General features: G+C 44.0%; 2 protein-coding genes across 5 annotated transcripts in view; one reads left to right on the top strand and one right to left on the bottom strand.

Annotated features, from left to right (window-relative positions):
- angptl2b (angiopoietin-like 2b) overlaps window positions 1–9,210 on the bottom strand; it is a 39,716-nt gene extending 30,506 nt beyond the window's left edge. The window contains exon 1 of the mRNA XM_069887999.1: window positions 8,616–9,210. The gene's annotated coding sequence lies outside the window, so the exon portion shown is untranslated. The remainder of the gene's footprint in view (window positions 1–8,615) is intronic.
- Window positions 1–18,796, top strand: part of LOC138737239 (ras-specific guanine nucleotide-releasing factor RalGPS1-like) — a 647,381-nt gene that overhangs the window by 312,667 nt on the left and 315,918 nt on the right. The window lies entirely within an intron of this gene.

The raw sequence follows: 18,796 nt of genomic DNA, 5'->3' as shown, positions 1-18,796 counted from the left end.
TGTCAGAGTACATACATGACATCACATACAACCCTGACGAGGCAGGCGAGGCAAAATTATCACTTATTGGTAGTGCAAAAAAACTGTACACAACGTACACTTGTAAACAAAGCTGCAGTAAGAAAGATGAAGGAAAGTGTTGGCACTGCTTGCCATCAGTCTGTTTGGGGATGGGGTCTGCTGTACATCCGTCAGTCATACAGTGTGGTAAAAGAGAAATTAATTCCCCTAGGCAGCTGAACTTGAGAAGGATACTCCATGGTGCATCTGAGCTGATAGAGTTAAAGCCTTTTGTTGGGGCATAAAAAAGATTGATGGTGGGCCCTCCATTTCTCTTGGAGCTAATCCACACCGAAGACACATCATCCCTCAAGGTGGACACAATCCCACGCAAGGAATAATTCTGGCCACAAAAATAAATAGTGAAGTACAAATGCTGATTTACATTGGGAAAACTCCCGTAAACAGTATTGTGGGCAAAAAGTGGACAGAATCTATTTCCCAGGGGAAAATGTCAAATACCAGAGGACTTGCATTTATCTTGTGATGGCATAAGTTTAAAGAAGATGTTTGAGACAAGATTTTTTTTTACATACTGGTGGGTGGCTTGTATGGGCTTCCAGGACCTGGGGTGGAAGCAGATCCTATAGTAGCATTTAAGATGATAGACATGTAGATCTGATTGTGTGCTAGCAGAAACTGTGTAGTTTAATTTGGCTTCATGTTCAGTGTAGACATTGTGGGCTGAAGAGTCTGTTCTTGTGCAGTACTGCTTGATGTTCTGACCAAAAGAAGGCTCCAGGAGGTAACAGTTGTAGCCAGGTCCAACACAAAATTATGACCTCCCATCCACTGCAGACATCCATGTGAGGCATTGCTTCAAGAACGCAGACTGCATCATAAAGGAGCCCCATCACTCTGGTCGCAACCTCTTCTCACTGCTACCTTTGGGCAGAAGGTCGAGATGCCTGAAGGCCATCACCTCTAGGTTCAAAAACAGTTTATTTCCAACAGCTATCATGCTCTAGGACATCCCCCTGTTACACTAATTATAGACAGCTCCGACACCACAAAAGGACCATCTTCACTATTGAAAAATCACTTTATTTGCTCTATTAACTGTGAATATTTAATGTTTTTTTTTTATTTACTGTCTCTTATAATTAAATATTGTAGTTGTTTTGTGATTTTTTTTTTACAAAGTACCCATTCAACAGCAGCAAAAAAGAATTTCAGTGCATATGTACATTATACAATGGAGATTTCAGATTGAATGTCAGAGACAGGAAAAGGCTGTTCTTTTTCCAGCGGGTGAGGCAGAATTACCATTTATTGGCAGTGTAAAAAAAAACCGACCTGATGTACAAATATAAGCAAATGAAGAAATATGAACAAACTGCAATACAGAGAGAAAAAAATTCAATAAAGTGCAAAAGTAAGAGTCCTTAAATAATTCCCTGATTGAGTTTGTGTGGAGGAGTTTGATGGTGGAGGGGTAGCAGCTGTTCATTAACCTGGTGGTGCGAGTCTTATGGCACCCATACCTCTTTCCTGATGGTAGCAAGAAGAACAGAGCGTGTGGTGGGTGGTGTGTGTGTCCTTGATCAATGCTGCTGCTCTCATACAGCAGCGTTCCCTGTAGATGTTCTCGATGATGGGGAGAGTTTTGTATGTGATGTCCTGGGCTGTGTCAACTACCTATTCCAGGACTTTCCACTCAGTGGTATTGGTGGCCCATACCAAACTGTGATGCACATTTTCCACCACACATCTGTAGAAATTTGGCAGTATTTCTCGTGTCATACCAAATCTCTGCAAACTATTGAGAAAGTAGAGACGCTGACGTGTGTTGGGTCCAGGAAAGATCCTCCGAGAAAATGACAGTTGAGAACTAAAATTTGCTCCCCCTCTGATCCCCCAATAATCACTTGATCATGCACTTCTGGTTTTCCCTCCCTGAAGTCAACAATGAGCTCCTTGGTTTTGGTGACATTGAGTGCAGGGTTGTTGTTGATGCACCATTCAGCCAGGTTTTCAATCTCCCTCCTGTACACTGACTCATTACCCCTTTTAATACAACCCACCACAGATTTGTAGATGGTGTTGTCATATTGAGTCACACAGTCATAGGTGCATAGTGATAGAGCAGGGGGCTAAGAATGCCACCCCGTGGTGCTCCGGAACTGATGGAGATGGTGGAGAAGGTGTTCTTGCCAATCCTCACAGATTGTGGTCTGAAGGTGAAGAAATCCAGAGTCCCAATCCTTGGGGGTTTGATCAATTTTGATGGGATGATGGTGTTAAATGCTGAACTGTAGTCGATAAAGAGCATCCTGATGTATCCATCTTTGCTGTCCAGGAGTTCCAGGGCTTTGTGTAGAGTCAGCGAGATGGCATCTGCTGTAGATCTGTTGCTACAATAGGCAAATTGAAACAAATCCAAGTCACAGCTCAGACAGAAGCTGATATGCTTCAACACCAGCCTTTCAAAACACTTGATGTAAGTGCCACAATAAACTCATCATCAAAATGGATCATTATTATCTGACTAGGAGCAGGCTGATGTCATCTCACCTGAGAGACAGCACTCACTCACTGATGCATCAGCTGATATTTTTGTAATGAGCCTTGAAATGTGACTTAAACCCATTGATCCGAAGATGGGAATGTTGCTGACAGGGCCAGGGTTTTCTGTTGCCATTTCTTTTCATTTCATTCATGGCTAGAAGAGTAGTTTTCCATACAGGTTATTATACTTTTATAATGCCTTTCACAGGCTTGCAATGTCCCAGAGCAGTTGGCAACCAATGAAATGGTGTTTGAAGTGCAGCCACTATTGTAACAGAAGCCAAGCAGAGAAGCCAGGGGTGTATACAGTCAGCAGTGAAAGTAAGTGATCTAATAGTTCATTTTATGTGATGTTGGCTGATAATGGGGATTGAAATTTTCACTGGTCATTTGCCTTCAGTTGAGCATTTTTCCTCTAACTTTTTGTATTTAGCAGACTCGGCTAGTGACGATGTTTGAAACAACCTAACCTGATGCATCAACATCTGGTCTACAGTGTAGAATTGTTTGGGTTTTAGTTTAATTATCTCCCCAACAAAAGCTGTTGTTTTCTTCATTGTAATGGCCCACATCCTTTGTTCATTCCCTCTTTCCTGTTCACATTTTCACTCGTTCCTTCCCCCCCCCCCCCCCACTCCCCTTCCCTTCCCCATCACACTCTTGACCATCGCATCTGGATAGGTGGGCAATGTGTATGAGCATCCTGTAAGGCAGGCATGCCATTCTTAAAGATGTGTTAAGGTCAACATTTCTGAACACTGTGATTTTTGTGATGAGAATTTGAAGTGTGAAAATTGGCTGTCATCCTTCCTCCTGGTGTCATGTCTACATCAGTCCGGGACACAGGCTCTCGTGTCAACTGGGACTGCATTTCAAAAGTACTCTTTTGGATAATTCATGCTTTGGAGTGCTGAGGCTGTGAAAGGAGCTATAGAAATGCGCTGTTTTTCTTTATTGTTTGAGATTCTGCTTGGAGTATGTCACTTGGATGTTGAGGAATCACTTTTACTGCAACTTTGTTCTTCAAGTTTATGCCTAATTAAGTTCAGCAGTTTCAGTAGAGTTGCCAGGCCACAAACGTCAGTGGTACATTGCAACTGCCGTGTTTCATGAACAAGTAGCACATCAAGGGAAATGCAATTAGCGAACCAGAGATCTGCTTCTTTACATTTTGAAACAAAATGCAATTGGACACTAGGTAGCAGTGGGATTTCCAGGCAAATGCTTGGTAGCTTGTAATAATGTCAGTTGGAAATTCAAACAAATCTTGGTCTGCAGCATGGAGATTATGGAAACCAGACCTCAAGAACTGATCACAACTTTTCAGCCATGCTCTAGGTTATTGCATTAACCTCCTAGCTAGAACAAAGAAATTAGTTGGTCCCCAACTCTACGGAAAATGAATAGCAAGGTTCCTATGTAGGAATTCCCAAGCTACATTTAGTACTTTTCACACATGGTAAGAGTTTTGTTCTGGAAGATTTTCCATCAAGACTTGTCTGCATAGTTTTAATCATGCAGACAAATGTCCAAGTCTATTCTGTATGGAAGGAGTGTGATGGCAAAATTGATTCGGTGGTACTGATTTCCTTTGATTTAACATTTAATAAAATTGTTGAGGTATATTTTTGTCTCGTTGTACATCTCCCACCACTCCTTTCTCCAGGAATCTTTTGGCCATGCTTGGACAGGAGATTCAGATCAAGAATCTACCATGTAACCACACTGCCTGTTGCATGATCTCATGGGGGCTCTCTGACAGTAGATGTACAATACTTGGAATAATCTTACTAATGTGAGAGGTGCTGGCCAGCAAACTTCAACATTTGGGCCTCTGCACTTCCCTCTGCAACTGGATCCTTGTCAGAAAACCACAGTCAGTGAATATCAGTAATGACACCTTCTCCTCACCAACATTCAACACAGGAGTACCTCAAGGATGTTGCTTATCCCACTGCTCTACTTTTTCTACACCCGTGACTGTGTACAATTCAAATGTCATCGACAAATTTGCCAATGACACCACTGTTGTCGGCAGAATCACAGATGGCAATGAGGGAGTGTACAGGAGTGAGACTGATAAGCTAGTTGAGTGGTATTACAACAACAGCTTTGCCTTAGTATTGTTAATATTGAGTACACTGATTGTTGACTTAATAAAGGAAAAACCAAGAGTATACAAACCAGACCTCATTGAAGGGTCAGCAATGGAGAGGCTAAAGAGGTTCCAATTCTTGGGTGTCAACAGCTCTGAAGATTTATCCTGGGGCCATCATGTCGATGGAATCATGAAGAAGGCTCACCGTTAGGAAGTTGAGGAGATTTGATATGTCACCAAAGACTGGCAAATTTCTTTAGGTGCATCGTGGATAATACCCTGACTGCTTGTATCACTGTCTGGTATGGAGGTGCCAATGCACAGGACAGGAAAAGGCTGCAGAGGGTTGTAAACTTGACCCACACCATCATGGACATCAGTCTTCACTCAATTATGGACATCTTTAAGAGTCAGGGTCTCAAGAAAGCAGTCTCTACCATCAGGGTCCCTCACCACCCAGGCCATACCCTTTTCTCGCTGTGACCATCAGGAAAGAGGTACAGGAGCCTGAAGACTAACACCCACAGTACAAAAACAGCTTTCCCTCTCCCTCCAGATTTCTGAATTGTCAACGAGTCACAGGCACTGCCTGTCGTTTTTTCCCCCCCATTCTTTTACCCTGTTTATTTTTAAATAGTAGAGTTAAGGACATTTAATTCATTGCAATTTTGCCCCTGTAATGCACAATACTCTGCCTCAAAACAACAAATTTTGTGACACATGTTCATGACATTAAACCTGATTCTGAGGTGAGCCAGCTGACCGTTCCAACCTCTCCAAATCGCTCTCTCCCTCCCCCCCCCCCCTTTCATTATTTTCCTTTTTGATACACTGTATATCTTCCCTCTTTCTCTCCCGACTTTTCCTTACATTCGCGGTCTAGCCCCTTCCCCCCGATTTGAAAAGCGTGCCCTGAGCCAGCGCTGCATTTGACTGGGAAAACAAGTGCTCGGACGAACCGCATCTCAGCTCCTTCGGTAAAACTGGCTTGAAGTGTAAATGCAGTAAAGGTGGGAAAAGTTGAAAACGCGGTATTGTTGGCTGCCTTGATGGGAGCAAAAGGAGGAGAGCCCACTCCTCTCACCCCACACCAGCCAGGGGTCAATTCCACATAATAGCGGCGTGACTGTCGAGGTACTCAGAGGTGGAGCGCGGACTGAGGTCATTGCACCGATTCAATCAATAGGCAGGGGAGCTCAATTCGTTTCAGATGGACTCGAGTCAAGCTTTCGAACGTGGTATTTTCCTCCCTAGACAGTACATGACGAATCCCGAAATCACTGCGCACGTAAAAGAGGATCGTGGCAGTGGTGAAGTGGGATATTGCCACCGTCCTGCCCTCCGTTACCCCCGAGAGTGACGAGCGCAGGCCGCCGCAGTAACAGAACCACTTGGCGGGACGGGCAGCCTCTCAAAGGTTGACAGGTTCGTTGGGAAACCTTTCTGTTCAAGCCTCTGCCTGGCCAGTTCGCGGACTGGGCCACCCGCACTGCCGCCGGGGCTGGATTCTGTAGTGAGTCGGTCAGCATTGATGTGTTGAACTCTCCACAGACGCTCACTCGGCGGCATTTACTTTGCTCTTTTCGCAACCCCCGCTGTGTTCAAGCTCCTGAATATCATCTGGATCTTTATTATCTCTTTTAACTGTATTTTTAAAAATCATATCCGATTAGCAAATGCTTCCTGCCAGCTTTTCCTTTCTTAAAATAATCTTTCACTGAATATTAAATGGACAGGTTTTTAATTGCCTTGCAACCACGCCTTTTTTTAAATGGTCATTCCGGTGGCAATATCTTTGCTGTTAGTTTATCGACAGTGTTGCAATTGAGATACAGTCTTTCGGCTCAACCTTTTGTGCCATGGATCTGTTCTTTCTATCCCTTCTGTCCTTGGTTCTTTCTGCCTAGTTGCCCTGATCCTTACAGCACCACAGTCTCTTTTCCCCACCCCCTTCTGCCCAATTGCATCAGCTTTGTTCCAAAAATAAACTTTGTTCACAAAGCAAAACGATGCAAAGTTTTTTTTTTAACATTCTTAGCTGCTATTTCGTTATTTACATTGCTATTTAGTCTTTACATTTCGTTTCTATGCATTCCAGGGTTAGCCATCATTATGTTATATAGCACTAATGTGGCGCCCTTTCAGCCCCTGGACGGTGGTCCTTCCCCACAGAGTTCTTGGTTGGCTCTTCCAAGCTTCAGTGCATCCCTCAGCACGTCCTCCTGCAGCCCGGAATGTGCCAGTCGGCAGGATTCCCTCAGTGACATCTCCCTTTGCTGGATGACCGGCTAGTCTTAGAACGAGTTGATGGTTTTCCAGCAGCTCTGGATACTTGTCTCTGCGCGAGTCCCCGGGAACAGTCCGTAAATATCGCCGAGCTTGTGCTTGTCGTTTCCCTCTACAGAAGTGAGTGATGTGGACCGGAGGTCTCTGCACCCTGCAGGGTTACCTGCCTTTGGACTTGGCTGACCCTGGAAAGACGTTACTGGTAACCCGATCTTTCTCTCCCTCCCTCCCCCTTTCTCTCCCATCCACCACCTTTGTGCTGGTGTCCGTTCGGTTGATCTGGGCTGTGAATGTTATGGGGGGGGGGGGGAGTTGTGACCCCCTCCACCCCCACTTTTTTTCTCTCTCTTTTAGTTCAGAAAAGCTCTTGCGGCTGCCAACATTTTTTTTCTCTCTCAGCGTCAGTTTGCTTTTGGAAAGTGTCTGGTCGTGAAACCGGCTCCTTTAACTCCTGGAGCGCACGAAGAAAGGGGAGTGGGGGCGGGGTCGGGAGAAGAAAAGTCCTCCTCTCTTTCCTCGTTCTCCCACTGTCTCATCAGTTCCCCTCCCCCTCACCCACAGTCGTCCCCCCCCCCCCCCCCCTTCACCACCTCCAAACTCTCCGCCACACAAGGAGGGAAAAAAAGTTTGTTTCATTCAAAGTTCGAATGCCAAGTTTTCCCAGGGGATTTTTATCCAGCACATGGAGCCTGCCTGGTGGTGGCCAGCGTTGCTTGGCCATTTCTGGGCACCTCATTAAAGGATCCTGTCATGGACAGGTTGCTAAGTGAGAAAACTTGGACCATTCACTTGGAAAGAAACAAAATGCTCCAATCCCACACTTTAAGGCTGTTGTAAAGCAATTCCCATTCAATCAAACTATAAACATAACGAAAGCACTCGGCTCCTGTCTGGTCATCAGAAACTTCGTTTACTCGCGATTTATTTCACTCGTTTGTGGAGCTCAGCGGAGCATTTAATGCCCCATGCACAAGTCTCCAAGCAGTTCAAAACAGCCTGTTGTGCTTGAAGCTCTGTGCTAATTGAACCCCACTGTGTAAGATGATGCTATGTCTGGAGGTTTTTACATTTCCCTTTCTTGCTCCCTTGAAATGGAAGTAACATCTCACTTTGTGGAGCAGACGTGTTGTTCTTACAGAGGTTTGGCCCCATCGCTACCTGCAGCGGGGTGGTCTGAATTATTTCAAGAAAATGTGGGTTAAAAAAAGAATAAAAATTTAACATTACTCATTGGGTCTAATGTGAAAAGCCAGATTCTGTTTAATTCAGTCCGTATGATAGCGAAGACAAGGTGCCAATTGTGTCGACCAGTAAACCGCAAATGAAGATTTTGATTTTAAAAATGCATATTCTTGCAATATTCCGTTGCTTCATCTTACACTCTGCGATCCCAAAGTCTTACAATGACATTCCTTATCATGTTATTGATGTTTGTGCCAAGAATGTAACGTCAATAAACTTATTGGAATTCATAAAATCGCTAGATCAACGCAGGCAACAAAAAAAATCTGGATTTAAATATTAAATTTTATTAAATACTCAATTGGACTTGTAACGGTAAGTGTCTCACCTGTTGAAGAAATAGAACTAGCCATCCCCAAATTCCCTTCCTTGTGAATTTGACACTGAAAACCCTTTGAGGTATTGAAAGAGACTTCCTTACCAGGTTGGAGTTGCCAGTATTGTTGTCCTTGGTCTATTAGCTCTTCTGTTTAACTGGACTAAACGCCTCTGTGAAGTGTAGCATCTCACCAGAGGGGCAGTTATCAAAGGCTCCAGACTCTCTCCCCTGCGTCAGTCACTGTGGTTTGCTTGTCATGGGACTTGATACGCAGGTAGCAGCTCCAAGGAATAAATGCCAAAAAGATCAGCCTTTTTTTAAAAAAATCTATCTTATTCCTCGCTCTCCTGTCAGTTTATCAGATTTGAGTTGACAGCACCATTGGTCCTTGATGCTTCCTGCTAAAATTGAATAAAAATAATTCTTGCAACCTTATTCGTGCCGTGAGTTAGCACCCTGTCTGTGTTGTACTTTGTGCAACATCAACAGGTCACTGACATTCGGAGCATTGAAGTCCAGCATTCTGTGGGTCTGAACACTTGGAAAGGACAATCGACTGGATCTTCTAGATCATTTTGTGATGGATTTACATTCCGGGGTGAGTTTTCAAGGAGGCAGGCCTTCTGCAAGGACCTCCTTTTTTTCCACTCCCTCGCTCTGTCCCAGAGCTGGGTATGGATTGTGCACAGAGGCTCCCTTCTCCACCACAGACACCAGTAGGCGTGCTGCAGTCGGCGTTTCGGTGCAATGATGTCATGGCGGTCCGCTCCAATAAAAGGGATCTGGGCTGCCCCCACAGTTTCTGGCAAGCTGCCGTGCTGGAAAACCCTGCCTATTGACAGCAACTCGGAAATATGCAACCTCCTTCCTCCGAAGATGTCAACAGTTTAAAATGGGCAGACCTCGGCAGAGGGCAGAGCTCCTCCACATTAGATTCTCCGCAAAGCTCGGTGACGGTTCTGTTTCGCCCAAGCGCTTGTGATGTTATAACTGATGGAAAGTAACATTAACGTATTGCTCGCTGTATTATAGAGGCTCTTTTGCATAATGAAGCCTCACACTTGTGCTGCTACTTCCAACGTTGAACTTGAAATGTGCACTGGGTTAATAATTTGGTTGAAGTTTCGGATGCACTTTTTTTTCACGTAAAGCAAATCCCATTTCCTGCTTATATGGGCAGGAGCGATTCAATCCCATGCCCGTAGCATTCGGAAACTCGGATTGGGTCATTGACTCAGAGTCAGGGAACTGGAGGAGGTCATTCAATCTCTCTCCAGCTTGATCAGACACTTCCGTCACAGATACTTCATTTATCTGCCTTTGCTACAGCTTTCTCATGGGATTTTAATAAAGATCCATCTGACCTTGGCCACATGGGCCTTAAACTCTGCAAAAAGTGGCTGTTGAACGATCATCAAGTCAACTTTATCATCTGATTGCACAAGGGCAACCCGACAAAACAGCGATGTCCGATCTTTGGTCAAAACCCGCAGACACACAACCAGACATAACACAAGACAAATATATAATGCAGGGCGAATCCTCATATACAAATAAAAAATTGCTTTGTGAATATGAGAGTCTTGGGTGGTTAGTGTGAGCAGTTCCTTTGGTCGTTCAGTGGTCTCACTGCCCGAGAAGAAACTAGCTCTGATACTCCTGTATCTCTTTCCCAATGGAGCAGCTGAAAGATGCTGTGGGCAGTGTGGAAGGGTCCTCAATGAGTTTGCGCACCCTTTTCACACAACAATCCCAGTAGATCACGTTGATGGGGGAGGGGGGGGGGGGGAGGGACACAAGTGATCCACTGTGGATCCTCCTTTGAAGAAGACTGCAGAGCCTACCTCACTGACAAAAGGCAAAGGAGGAAAAACCCAACACCCAACCCCAACCCACCAATTTTCCCCTGCAACCGCTGCAATCGTGTCTGCCTGTCCCGCATTGGACTTGTCAGCCACAAACGAGCCTGCAGCTGACGTGGACTTTTTACCCCCTCCATAAATCTTCGTCCGCGAAGCCAAGCAAAAGATTTCTCTGCAGCAACCATACCATACTATAGCCCCTTTTCCAGTAGTATCCCAGTTAATTGGCTGTGCAGTGTCCTGGGATAGGAAGCCTTTTGTGCCATTTCCACTGGGCCACCCTTAACTGAGACACTAATTGCTTTTCCACTGAACACACTCATCCCCGGGGATCAGAGTGTTCTACTTTCAACTGGAAATGGGTGACTTTCTGCTGTCCCTTTCCACTGGTTTTATCATTTGGGGATATGAGTAGAGGTAGAGGTGGTTAATCCCCAGTGTAAAATTATGTCATTTGATGCCGGCATTCAGACGGTGTTCCTTTTCCAGTGGTCCCTATCCCATTAAATTCCCAGTTAATTCCTGGCACAGGGTGCCGGTGGAAAAGGGGCTTGTGTTACAAGTCGAGAGGACCCCAAAACCCAGCAGCAATTGATATGCATCACGTCAAATGGTTACCTAAGCAAAAGTTGCTTTTAATTATCTTTGAACATGAAAATAGAATCAAACTTTAACTTATCTCTATTGACTCACTTAACCCCTTTCTAATTCTGAGTGCACGTGTGTGTAATGTGTGTGCAAGTTCAGCAAAGTTCTTTGGTTCACAGTCTAATCTCACTGATGCAGGCAGTGCTTATACTGTGCACAGAAGTTAACATTAATAAAGTTCACCAGGCTTTGGTGCTTAACAGGCAAATGGTTACCACTCAGAAGGGTTCTTGTTGGTTTTCAGAGAGAGCGTTTTTCTTGTTCCAGGACATCCACAACTGATTCCTTTTTAATCAGCCACTCCAGTGTCTTGCTGATGAAACTTGCCCCCTTCAGGGTTCTCCAGATGATAACCTTTTTCTTTCAGATCACCACAGAGTTCCTTTCTTTTTCTCCTATTCCAAGGGAAACACCAGACAGCCAGTCCTCTCCTTTGACCAGGCCATCTTCCAAAGCTGCCAGCAGTCACTGTTGCACCTTCCTAACAAGTGAGGAGGTGTGAGTGTCCACAATAGGTCACTAGTTAAGTGAACTCCAAGGAACTTGGTGCTCTCCACTGTCTCCACTACAGAATTATTGATGTCTAGTCATCCCTAGTCCTCCTGAAGGCCACGATCATCTCCTTTGTTTTGTCCGCATTGAGACACAGGTTGTTACTCTTGCACCATTTCACGAGGTTTTCCACCTCTTTACAGTAGTGCAATTCATCGTTGTGGCTAATACTGTTGTGTCATCTGCAAACTTGACACCTGATAGATCTCCTACAAGTCGATTATTTTAGGTCTATAACTAAATTGCGAGACAAATTAAGAAAAATTGCTGGTGAGTTGAAAATGAAGAAAAAATTGAGTAAAACTAATGCTTTATTCATTGCAGTAATTTTCACAAGCCTGGGGAAACTCAGCAGGTCAAGGTTCAAATGTTCCTTTTATTGTCCTGTATATTAAAATTATAATACACAAGATATACTTCAACTTCTGTCTGCCACAAGACAAACAAAGAGTCACACGAGCATTGCCCGGCACCCCTAACAGCAGGAGAAAGAGAAGCAAAAGAGTCCCTTCAGAAACGCTGAGTCTGTGGATTTGCCTCTAGGGCTCCCGCAACCTCTGTAGTCATTGACTGTTCTTTTTCTCCCACTGAGGCTGCACAGCCCACTGAGTTCCTCCAGCAGATTGTGTTTAGCCAGCCGGATCATTATTTCAGGGAAATAACTACTGTGCAATAGTATCCATTCAAACCTGACCCGTGGGCTGTGCTGTGTGATGCTCAACTTTCCGTCTCGCTGCTGTAGGTATGAAGGACACAATCAGTTTTTTGGCAAGTAAATCGGAATCACATTTCAGATCCTGAATACGTTTTTTTTTGCCATTTCCGTAGAAACAATGTAAACAGAAACAGAATATGTTTATTGACAACAGGAGTAAATTATGACCTTGTATTGTACAATCCATTTGAGCAGTTTTGGCATTTTGTATGTTAATTATGATATGAAATCCTCACGTAAACATGACTAACTGTTCAGATTTTTCCATTAGAGCAAAGGCTTGAGCAGAAGGAAAACAGAAAGTGATTTGTGGCTCAGTATTACCAGATGATCAGAGCTCAGCTAGATTTTGCGTGGAAGGTCTTGTTCGACTGGTTGTCAGGTAGAAACAAAATATTGTTTGTAAATTTAACAGCAAGCTAAACTGACCAAGATAGTTTAGCGGTAGTGGATAAACTGAACATCTATCCAAATGTGTCATGCAGAAGTACATGTTTTGTGACCCTATTGAAACCGTGACCTAGAGGGAGTGATACGGGGGGAGGAGGGTACCTGTATGTAACTATGTAGGAATAAACACAGGACATGGTGGGAAAGCTGAGCAAAAGAGGGAGCATCTGAGGAAAGGGTCAAAAACCCTTTGTCAGGACTAGGAAAGTGGGAAATGTGAGGAGTGCCTCTAATAGTCCAAGGGTGCCCTGGTGATAAACTGCAAAACCAGCTAGTTGATAGGTTAATGTGAGGTTTTTGAGACAAAACCCACAAAGAAAGAAATGTAAAAGCTGAGAAATGCAGAGCTGTAGGGAATGGTCAGTGAAAAAAAAGGAACAGTTAATGTAACAGATGAAGTAGTTAATTTGTAGAAAGCCAGGGAGAGCAACATCGCACAATGGCTGAAAATAATTCAGGTCCACCTGGACCCAGCCTGCTGCTTGTTTCAGGTTAAGTCTTGTTCGAACAGCTGGGTGAAAATCTCCTATAAGCCAAATTTTATCGTTGAGGTCTTGTCGAACACCAGATTACTGATAACTTTTGAACCATATCATGAAGTTATAAATATGGCAGGAGATTCAAAAATTCAGCACTTTGTTTCCTGAGGACGATTAATGAATAAAAAAAAAATTGAGTCTTTCTTCCCTTACTTCCTAGCACTGCTGAGGTGTATGAGATGTGGCGACTGCATATTCTTTCTGTGATCTTGTGAATTTCCCCAGCCTGCTCCCATTTTCCTTCCACAACCCTCTGAGGTTGGTGGACCTCTGTAAATTACTCCTAATATACAGAGTAATTTTATGTATGCCGGGACAATTTGAAGGAGTGATGAGCATTGGAGAGAGAACAGGCTGCAGGGAATAGGAGGGGTGACGGGCATTGAAGACATTGCACTGAGAGCTGGTGTAGATGATGGACCAAGTGGTCACTTTCTTTGACACCATAAGTAATTCCCCTTTTCAATAAGCATCCACAACATTAACACTAGCAAATTCAAGTGAAGCAAAAGAAAATCAGGAATTAGTTGCACTGTGAGAGCCCTGTGAGCGCCCCTATGAAAAAGCCTTTACACCCATATTACTGTTTGCTCTTGAATGTAGCCTCCAGGCTCATTCTGCTTATGATGTAAGTAACTGTCTTTATGACTCTTTGACACAGTGAGTTCCAAACAATTGCCATCACTTCAACCCACCATCTGAGTCTTGCTGCTTTGGCCGTAACTTTAAATCTGTTACACCTTGCCGGTGAGCAGGGAAGCTGCTTCCTATCCAATTTATCTTTCAGCATCCCTGCGGAATGTCTTGCAGGACAATTCTTTTGTTGTTCTCCTGTCAAAGACGGCAAATCATTTCTCCAGCATTTTTATGTAAACTATAATGTGCCCATCACCATCAGTCTTTGCCTTTCCAAACACATGCAGTAATTTATCCATGATGATCATTCAGCTCGTGTGCCCTGGCTCGCCTCAGGTGCCCCCACCTTACCCCAACATTTTCAACCTTCTGCAGCTGTTTCAGGAGGAAGATTGAAGAAGCAGATGGCAAACCTTGGCCTCTGTCGGCCTTCTCATCCTGGTGTATGCTGGAATGCCCACGCACTGCCAGTCACTCACTCCACCACCCACACACAGCAGCAGTTAGTACAACTACAGGATGCACTGCAGCAACTCACCAAGACTTCTTAGACAGCACTTTCCAAACCCCTGATCTCTACCCATGAGAAGGTCAAGGGCAGCAAAGGAATGGAATCAGCCACACCTTCATAGCAACATTGTGGGATGGCCCACACCTTGAGGATTGCAGTGGTTTTGGAAGGCACCTTCTCCAGGGCAATTAGGGATGGACAATTAAACAGGGATGGCAAACCCACATCTCTTGAGTGCTGAAGGGAAAAAGATAAAGGTATAAAAGATAAAGGCTCCATTATTGTCATGTAATACTGCATTTACATGAAATTCTTTAACTTTGTCCACCGTAAGAAAGACAGAGAGTCGCCACTTTGTTCCGTGCCCTTCACAGTCTAAACAGACTACCCCATTGTTTGTGGGAGTTTGCTTTGCACAGAATTCATTGAGCAGTGTGAAGGAGCTATAGAAATACAGGCCTCACTTTTGGATAAAGACACCTGGAGACATTGGAGAATGGGAACAACGCACACAAGTGCTGTAAGAACTCAGCAGGTCATGCAGCGTCCATAGAAAGTGATAAGCAGTTGATTTGGGCCTGAGCCCTTCTTCAGGGATTCCATGGACAGCATTAAGTGGCCAACGTTGCTGATCCCAGATGAAGGGCTCAGGTTTGAAATGTCAGCAGTGTATTGTTCTCCAAAGAAAATACATGACCTGCTGGGTTCCACCAGCACATTTGGGTATGGTTCAAGCCTCACTTTTTCCTTGATCAGTTTAAGGAACAGTCCTCCAATTAGTAAGCTGTCATTAGATGGCCTGAATCGGCAGCAGAGATATTTGGCTATAGGTGCCCTGTTACTGTTCATGATGTTGACATGATTGTGCTTCAGCTCCAAGTGGATATCTGCCAGAAGCCGCCTCCAAACCGCTACCATTTTGATTTTGTGTTTTACTGAAGGTTTGCTGCAAAGCTCTAATGGAATTCCCTCTCTTACTTGGCTGAGAAGCCTTCAGTCTCTGCACGCAATCTCAACATCAAGCTGTAATGTCAGCTATGCTCTTTTGGAAGTGGTCCAAATTGTAAGTATAAGGGTGTGGGACAAACATCTGCATCAGATGAGAAAGACATCAAGGAGGACTCTGTACAAAAAGAGCAAGCAGCTTCAGAAAGCCCTTTATCTTGCTTCAAGTGATCTCTTAGATTGTTCCATGTTATTCTGCCTCCCTTCTGTTTTTAAACAGTGGAGATATAACCCCAAGCAGCTGCAGAGTACATCAACTTTTATGTGTCTGAGGGCAATTACATTTCCATTATAACATTAATTCCAGCTTAATCACACATGTAGACATTATCTTTTAAATATATAAACAGCAGTCATGATGTAATGATTAGAATTCCCATAAAGCCTCCTTCAGAACTTGAGTAATTCCTGTGTACACTGTCAAGCTCCTCCTCGTTCCTAAATCACTCACATTACCAAAAATTCTTGTAGATCTCGTCTTATTTTGTTTCTATTTGAATGATTTATTAATGCTTTCTTGAAGAGGATTAGCAATTGAACTCTTCAGCAAGAGCAGTCAAATCCAAAATCTCACATTACACATGTACTGTTGGCAGTTTTATTGTACCTCATATGTAGATGAGAGAATCATGTACAGTACATATTTGTTTCTTCCTTCTTTTACCCCCTCCCCCTCCACCGCATTCTCCCTTATCCCCCCCCCCCCGCCCCCCCCACCAAAGCTGAGGTGATAGGGCAGGGTTGACCAAACTTGCTTAATGCAAGAGCCCCATACAGAAAACTTTGGATATTTGAAAGCCACAAGACATTAAAAATATTACATTTCTGCTTTACTCTTGTGTACGCATTTGTTACAAAAAAATTATATAAATATTAAGAAATACATATCCATAATAATTATTCATTTATGTAGTTTTTAAACTACTAATTTGTATTAGTTTCAATAATCAAAATGTACTCAAGCTGAATAGTCAAATACTGGTCGTCGTGTAATAGTCAAATTTTGTGGACCAATTTTTAGGGTAAAATTTAGTGGGTTGACTATTACGTGCAAACTACTTTTGACCGCAGTAGGTACCTGTGTCATTCAGGGCATCAGGAGCTTGGATGGGAGGGCATCCTGGGCATCGAGAGTTTGGATGGGCAGGCGGCCTGGGCCTAGGCAAGTGCACCTGGTCACATGCAGCTCTTTGACGTATAATGTGCGGTCCATACGATTCCTGTCTTAGCCAACATATTTCCTTGAGCCGAACATTATACACCAAAGAGCCACATGCGCGGATTGGCCACCCTTTGATAGGGTGAGGGGAAAGCTCTGAATGGAGATGGAAGGGGATGGGGAGATGGAGGAAAGGAGACAGAGGGCTAGGGAAATAAAGAGGAAGAGATAGATAAAGAGAGTAAACGAGACAGACAGACAGGGGAGGTGCCTAACCAAAGCCGGACAAGTCAATGTTAATGCCATCTACTTTTCTGCTCGTACCTTGACGAAGGACTCAAGTCCAAAATGTTGGTTGTATACCTTTGCTTCCTATAGACACTGCGTGACCTGCTGAGTTTCTCCAGCACTTTTGTGTAGTCCTCTAATATGTGGCATTTTTACACTGAGAAAAGATTCTGACTGTCTATCCTATTTATCCATCTCATAATTTTATAAACTTCTATTAGGACTCCTTTCAGCCTCGAATACTGCAAAGAAGAAACCCAAACTCTCCCCATAGCTCATACCCTCTAATCTAGGGAGCATCCTCTTCCATCCCTTTTCCAAAGCTTCCACATCCTTCTTGTAATGAGGTGATTTGAAATGCACAAAGCACTCCAAGAGCTGGCCAGCCAACGTTTTGTACAGCTGCAATGTGATTTCCTGTACTAATTCTATTTCATATTTTCCCTCATTTCCCCAAATTCCACCACTCCCCTAAAAACTATGGACAATAATTTTTAAAAAAGGGCATCACGGTTAGCGCAGCCCTGCTACAATGGCAGCAACCTGGGTTCGAATCCCACGCTGTCTGTAAGGAGTTTGTACGTTCTCCCTGTGTCTGCGTGGGTTTCCTCCGGTGTTCCGGTTTCCTTCCACCCTTTAAAATGTATCTGGTTGTAGGCAAATTTGGGTATTTGGGCAGCATGGGGGTCATTAAAAATTTACAAAATCCAATAAGAATTTAAGAGGCTTGTCGATAGAGGCAAGAATATGAAGAGAACAGAGGGATAGTGTTGTGTGCATGTCTTTGAGATGTGGGAGGAAAGTGGATTGCCCAGCAGAAACGCACGTGGTCACAGAGGGCACCTGAAGTCAGGATTGATCCCAGGTCCTTGGTATATTGAGGGAGGGGGGCAGCTGTGCTACTGCTCATGAGCACTGAGTCCCTAGAATACATGAAATGAAGCTCCAGTGAAGTAGGAACACAACATAAAAAGCAATGGGAGAATTGATTCTTCAATGGTACCAAGACTTTGCATTAATTATTTTCCCAAAGTACTGTTTTTTATTGCATTGGAGCCATGCCATTGAGTGATTCTGTTTATTATGAATGATAACAACCCAGACCACATTGCCACACACAAAGTTACTATTGTTCGCCAAGGATTTATTTCCTTCCCATGACTGGCTTAACTTGGTGCTATGAGAAAAATAGATTGTTTTTAATCTTTCTGTCTTGTTACTAAGACAACCTCAGCTCATTCAGTCCAGCAATGTTAGCCACATGTTTGAATTGTGGCGCATCTGTCTTTTCATTAGAAATCACGCAAGGTAAATGACGAGGAAAGATGCCATGTGGCCCCTCGTGACTGCTGCGTCGAAGGTAGCAATGCAATGCAATCCCACCTTTCAACAATGTGCCTGTAGGCCATGGGTCTTTGAATGCAAACCCAAATGATTCCTGTGATGTTCACATGACCATGATTCCATCAATCTTGTCTCCACCTGGCCATATTGCTCACCGATTGTAATCAGCCACCTCTAATTTACTACATATATCAAGCAAAGTCAATATGTTCGAAAGGCAGCCAGTTCATCAATCTGATGCAAGTCTTGATATTGATCAACTTCAGGTCAGTGACCATAGCTTCTTTATCTATCCCTCTGCCTCCTTTCTGTTAGCTCTCCACTCCCTCCTCTTTATTCAGAGAGCTGACCCCTTCCCCTTTCACCTCAGCTTTTATCTCTTTAGCTCTCCCACCCATGACCTCTTGCCTGTTGGTCTGTGCTCCTCCCCCTGCCCCTTTCCACCTCCCCCTGCCTCTTTATTCAGGTGCTTGCCTGCTTTTTGCTCATCCCTTGGTGAGGGGCTCAGGCCCAAAACGTTGGTTCTATCCCTTTGCTCCTCATGGATATTGCATGACCTTCTGAGTTTCTCTGC

The sequence above is a fragment of the Narcine bancroftii genome, chromosome 1 (genome assembly GCF_036971445.1).
Source record: "Narcine bancroftii isolate sNarBan1 chromosome 1, sNarBan1.hap1, whole genome shotgun sequence".
Classification (NCBI taxonomy): domain Eukaryota; kingdom Metazoa; phylum Chordata; class Chondrichthyes; order Torpediniformes; family Narcinidae; genus Narcine; species Narcine bancroftii.
Note: the sequence above shows the minus strand (reverse complement) of the source record. Positions and strands in the feature narration are given on the sequence as shown.